General features: G+C 39.5%; 1 pseudogene; it reads left to right on the forward strand.

The window, feature by feature from the left end:
* LOC109218848 lies at window positions 4,763-6,113 on the forward strand (annotated as a pseudogene).

Below are 6,352 nucleotides of genomic sequence, written 5' to 3' on the forward strand. Positions count from 1 at the left end.
TCGGCCTTACTCAGTCAAAAGAATACTCACAAGCCCCTCGGGCAATAGTCAAACAGTGTATCTCAGCCAAAACCTCTTTTAAAATATCATTTAATTCTCAAAACTAAGTAAAAATGGCTGAGTAGTAAAACAGTGGGAAATAACATGACTGAGTTCAATTAGTAATTCAAAATAGTGAGGAAATATCTAGAAAAAGCCCCGAAGGGTTCAAATATTTGGCACGAAGCCCAAATATGGCATTCAGCCCAAATCATAGTGATAACAAATAAGTTTCAGTCAAATACGCGGTAAAATCACCAACCGGGACGGACCAAGTCACAATCCCCAATAGTGTACGGCCCCATGCTCGTTAACAAGCATGTGTCTCACCTCAACATAGCACTATGATGTGCAATCTGGGGTTTCAAACAATCAGGACATCATTTACAATCATTACTCACCTAGAACCGGCTAAATCCCTAGCTCGCTACGCCTTTGCCCTTCGAATTGTCCTCCACGCGCGTCGAATTTATCCAAAATCAGAACGAGAACATCACAATATGCTAAGGGAACAAAACCCAAGCGAAAACAATCGAAAAATACCAAAAATCCCGAAATTAGCGAAATCCGAGCCCTGGGCCTACTTCTCGAAATTCAAAAATTTTTACACCAACGGATTCCTTATCTCCCCACGAGTTCATACATACCAAAAACATCAAAAATCCGTCCACAAATGACCCTTCAAATCCCAAATCAAAATCCAAAATTCCATGCCCTAGTTCTTCCATTTTCAGCTTAAGTTTCCATGATTTTCTAGGTGGATATCACAATAGAATCGAGTTTTAGGTCCGAAATTCTTACCTCCAAACATTTTCCCTTGATTCCCTCTTTAATCTCCTTCAAAAAGCTCCCAAAATGACAAACTATGGAGGAAATGAGCCCCAAAATTGCGGATGAAACAAATTAAAACATTCTACCCAGGCCTTACAGCATCTGCGGTAAAAATACACACTTCTGCGGTACCGCTTCTGCGGTTAACACTCCGCTTCTGCGGAAATCACTAAAGCCGGCCACACCCGCATCTGCGATCCTTCGTCCGCATTTGCGGTTCCGCAGATGCGGCCCCCATAACCGCATTTGCGGTTTCTGACAATCCCCTCCATAACCGCTTCTGCGGCTTCCCCCTCGCACATGTGGCGCCGCACGTGCGGTGCCCAAACCGCAGGTGAGAAAATATTAGAAGCAGCAACTTCAGCAGTTGCAAGACAATCCAAATTTTCTCCATTAACCACCCGAAATCACCCCGAGGCCCCCGGGACCTCAACCAAAATCACCAACACATTTTAAAACCTTATTCAAACTTGTTCCAATCCTCAAAACACCTCAAACAACATCAAATCACCTGAAACACATCGAATTCAAGCCTGAGTTTCTAAAATCTTACGAAATACGCTTTTGATCAAAAACTCAACCAAACCTCGTCCGAATAACCTGAAATTTTGCACACACATCCCAAATCACATAACGAAGCTACTGCAACTCTCGAAATTCCATTATGACCCCTATATCAAAATCTCGCCTACCAACCGGAAATCGCCAAAATATCAACTTCGCCAATTCAAGCCTAAATCTACTCCAAGCCTCCAAAACCCATTCCGATCACACTCCTAAGTCATAAATCACCTACCGAACCATCAAAACTCACATCCGAGCCCTCTAACACATAAGTCAACATCCGGTTGACTTTGCCAACTTAAGCCTTCTTAAAAGAGCTAAGTGTCTCAAACTTCACCAAAACCAATCTGAATCCAATCCGACCAACCTGATACCTCAAAACACGGATAAACAAGGCATAAAGAAGCAGAAATGGGGGAAACAGAGCGGTAACTCATGAGACGACCGGCCGGGTCGTCACACCTTCTCAGCTAAAGTAGCATCGTAAGAAGACTGTAAGGGGGCAAGTGAACTCTCCAAGAACTTGACCTTATCAAAAGACACTCGGAGATCTTCTTGGGTCTGGGTGAGTGTTTGAACAAGCTCACCAGCATAAACCTCATTCTCATTCAACAAAGCCTTCAGACCTCTAATCTCTTCAGTAGCTTCGGAGAGTTGTTCAGCAAAAGACGATCCGAGGAGGTTTTTATCCTTGCCCGCCTGGTTGGAAGAAGCTTTCTCAACTGCTAACTCCGATACCATGACTCTTAGCTGTTGCTCTAAGGTACATTTGTTTTCTTCTAAAACTTCCATCTCAAGGTGAAGACTTTTATACTGCTCTTTTCAATAATCTGCCTCAATCTGGGAATCATGCATCAATTGCTCAGTATGGGAAACCCTTTTCATCATCTCCGTACCGATGAGATTGATCCACATAAAAAAAAGAGGAGTAAGAATCTTAACAAAAAGAAAATGGAATAGAACATGAAAAGATGTTTATACCTTCAATGATGATTGCACGATGTCATTCATCCAAGTCAAAGAACTATGACTTTCTGGCTTTGACTTTTCAACCGGACCAATCAAGGGTTTCAACCATACGTCAGTTTGGCCTAACTTTTTCAGAAGATTACCATTGGGAGGAACCTCAATTGTAATTTGCTTCATCACTCTACTTCCACATGAAGAACCAACTTCAGTTTGAGAAATATTAGTAGCGGGGACTGTAGAGGAAGTCATAATGGCTTGAGGCGGAGCAGAAACAACAGCAGTAAGAACATGCAAAGGGCGTTCTATTGGGACAGATGCGAGGAAAGAAGCAAGAGGTAGTTCCTCAGACACCAAATCAAAGCCTTCATTATCAAACCCACGCGAGAAAAGTTGTTCATCAGAGTCACTAGCTGCCAAGGGGTCTCTTCGCTAGAACTCAATAAAGTGGCTTCAACAGGCTCTGTCGTGGGAACAGAATGAGGAGGAGTAACTTCATCATCTGAAATGACGCGTCTTCTAGCCCGCGTCTTTCTAACTAAAGAACTTCTATCCCGTTCCTCCTCGTCTTCAGAATCCCGGGGTCTGTCAACTTTTCTTTTCGATGAAGAACTCAAGATTATCTCCTGAGATCTTGCCAAAGAAAGTCTAGAAGCTGCGATCGACTCAGCGCTTACGCCACGAATAGGAAACCCTGATAAAAAGAAGGGTTAAGTACATTCTAAAGAAAGAATGACTAAAAATTGAAGGAAAAGAATGAAACTTTTTACCGTGAGTTTTAACCATCCAACCAAACCTGTTTGAGAGGTACTTCAAAGATCTAACTTCCATCGGAGCAATGGTCAACAATTTCTCTACCCAATCACGAAAATTGGAAATCTCTTCAACAGTTCACATGGTTGCTGAAAGAACAAAAGAAAGACATTCACGGGAAGTACAAACTCTTTTATAAAAAAAGAGAAGGGGAAAGTTGTAAATAAAATGTGCAAACTTCCACTATTCAGGGAATGATATATTTTCTTCACCCACTAACCCTATCGTAGGAGCATCAACAAATCGGGCGTACCAACCATGATCTTTATCATCCTCAGGGCTGACTAAAACCCTCTTACTCCTTGCCACCAAAGTAAAGATCCCATGACGGAACAACTTAGGGGAGTAGAGGTGGATTAGATGAAAAAAGGTGAAAGGCAATTGAGCCAAATTAGCCAAGTATCTTAAATATGCAGCAGCCCGCCATACAATAGGGCCAATTTGTCCTAAACACACATTGAAAAAGTGACAAAATTTAATAATAACTGGGTCAATAGGGGGTCTAAAGTCCAATGTAAAGGGGTATGTATACACAAAAGAAAAGCCAGCCTTGAAGGAAGTGATCCTTTGATTTGCATTAGGGATCAGAATCAGGAAATCAAACCTCCAATTACAATCTCTAAGGACAACAGAGATCAAACCTTCAGTAATCTGTGAAGGGTAAACATTAGCACGATCATGAGAGGACATAGACGAAACCTGGTATCTAATTGATTCTCTATCCATATAAAAAGAAAGTTCAGAAGGGATAATTTCGTCTACTTTAGGTTCACGAACTGGTTCATTGGAATCCCTACGTCTGGCAGAAGACCTATGAGAAAGAGAAGCCCTAGTTCTAGAAGATAAAGGAGGAGTGGAGCTAGGTAAAGAAGAAGAACCTCGAATGGAAACTGACCCTAAACTACGTAACCTACCTCCTCTCCTACTCCTAGTAGGAGCAAGAGGAAGTTCATCTATGATAAGAATTTTTTGAGGATCAGGGTTTGAAGAAGACATAGCTGTACGAAGAAGAAAAGAAGATTGAATAGTCAAAGATGGAAAACTTTTCTATGAAAGAAGAGAAAAGATATATTTATACTCAGAAGCAACCGTCAAACAAAAAGGTAATGATGGTAACGTCATAATGAAAACTGTCACTTCGTGATTGATGTAGCCATAAAAAAGCCCCAAAAGACGCTGAAGGGTTGCAGAACCAATCAAAAGACGCCATGCATTAAATGGAAGTGACATGCGAAGCATCAGTTCTGTAGAAGATATAATGATATGTGGAATGGCGGCAAAAATTCCCGCTTTAATGAGATCCACTTCACAGATATTTAATTGCTGAATAAATGATAAGTGGGGGGGACTATCTGTATTGGGAAAATCGAGTTAACATGTGAAATTAATTATATTCTGACATGTCAAGACATGTGGATCAATAAAAGAGTGACAACTAGTAAAGAGTATTCAAAGAGCTGCGAGCTTTATTAGGTACGGGCAAAGATACAAGAAAACAAGAAAGAACGGTTTCTCGGGTCTCTTGATAATTTGAAGAGATATCGAAGGAATGAACCTAGCTAACAAAAAAGTACAGATACGTATTATCTGTAATTAATGAGCATCAATGATGGGAAACGTTATAGAATCTTCACAAAACAGTTACGATTGCCAATTATAACGTCACATTAATGTCATTAATTGCTCATAATGACTCTATTATGAGAGAAAAGAAACGTTGTACTTAGAAATAGCTATAAAAAGAGGAATAATATTTGTACGGGGAAACGGATTATAATGAGAATATACTGATTTACTTTGATTTATCTCGATTCAATTTTTTTATTACATAATTATTTCGTTATTTGATTATCAGTAACCGAAGTTCTTCTAAAATTAAGCTTTGATCGAAATTCTTATTTCTGGCCAAACAGCATCCAAGCAAAAGCTAGTTAAAATGCATCAAGAATGTGATCTCCTTCTCGAAGAAATTGTTCGTGAACCCATTGATAAAGAAGATCTTTTGCACCTTCTTTAAGGCTTAAAGACAAGGAGAGCCACAATTTTAGGATCCATAAAACAAGAGATAACATCAAAGCTATAGTCTTGGTAAGTACTACCTAGATCTTCATGTCAATCTCTTCCCCTACACCTTTTCTTCTTCTTCTTCTTAAGAAGTATTATTATTTTTTTATTATATTTGGCTACAAATGAACCCTAAAATTGCTTATCGATTGGGCACCTATAGGATATGTTCGCTGCCGGAATTATGACATCAGCAACTGCATTGGAATGGGCCATGTCTGAAATAATAAAGAATCCGACTGTCATAAAAAAAGTGCAGGCTGAAGTCAGAGATATCTTGAAAGGAAGAAAAATAATTGAACGTGATATTCAAAATCTGAAGTACCTTAAATTTGTAGTTAAGGAAACTCTAAGGCTTCATCCTCCTGGTCCATTGTCTTTACCTAGGGAATCAATAGAGCAGTGCGAGGTTAATGGGTATATCATACCTAAAAAAACTATAGCCCTTGTGAATATGTGGGCAATGGGAAGGGACCCTCAATATTGGCATGATCCAGAGAAATTTGAGCCCGAGAGGTTCAATAATGATATCGAAAGATTAATTCCTTTTGAGCTCTTGGGATTTGGATTCGGCATGAGAGCTTGTCCGGGACTGTCATTTGGTACAGCAGCCCTTGAGCTTACTCTAGCTAGATTACTGTACCATTTTGATTGGAAACTTCCTAATGGTATGAATTCAGAGGAATTAGATATGACTGAGAAATTTGGTGCTAATGTTGTAAGAAAAAACAACTTATACTTAATTGATCCACCATATGATTAATTATTCAGACCGTAACTCTCTAACTGATACAATTTGGTTTTCACATAATTAGTTGCCTAGTGTGTTAAGTATAATAAAGATAAGTCGTTGAGTACTTCCTCTGTTGGTTTCATTATTTTTCCTTATAATTACTTGTACGCCTCATGTACTGGCTGGTTGATAGCATAATAAACTGAAATTTTATTATATGAGGGTTGTGCATGTAATATTATATATCTTTGTTTTATGGAATTTGCCTTTGTGATATAGTATTTTCTTAGCTATCGTCTGCAAAGGGAAGGATCAGTGCACGTGAGTCTTTGTTGCTCCAAA

This window comes from Nicotiana attenuata, chromosome 2, assembly GCF_001879085.1.
Source record: "Nicotiana attenuata strain UT chromosome 2, NIATTr2, whole genome shotgun sequence".
NCBI classification, from domain to species: domain Eukaryota; kingdom Viridiplantae; phylum Streptophyta; class Magnoliopsida; order Solanales; family Solanaceae; genus Nicotiana; species Nicotiana attenuata.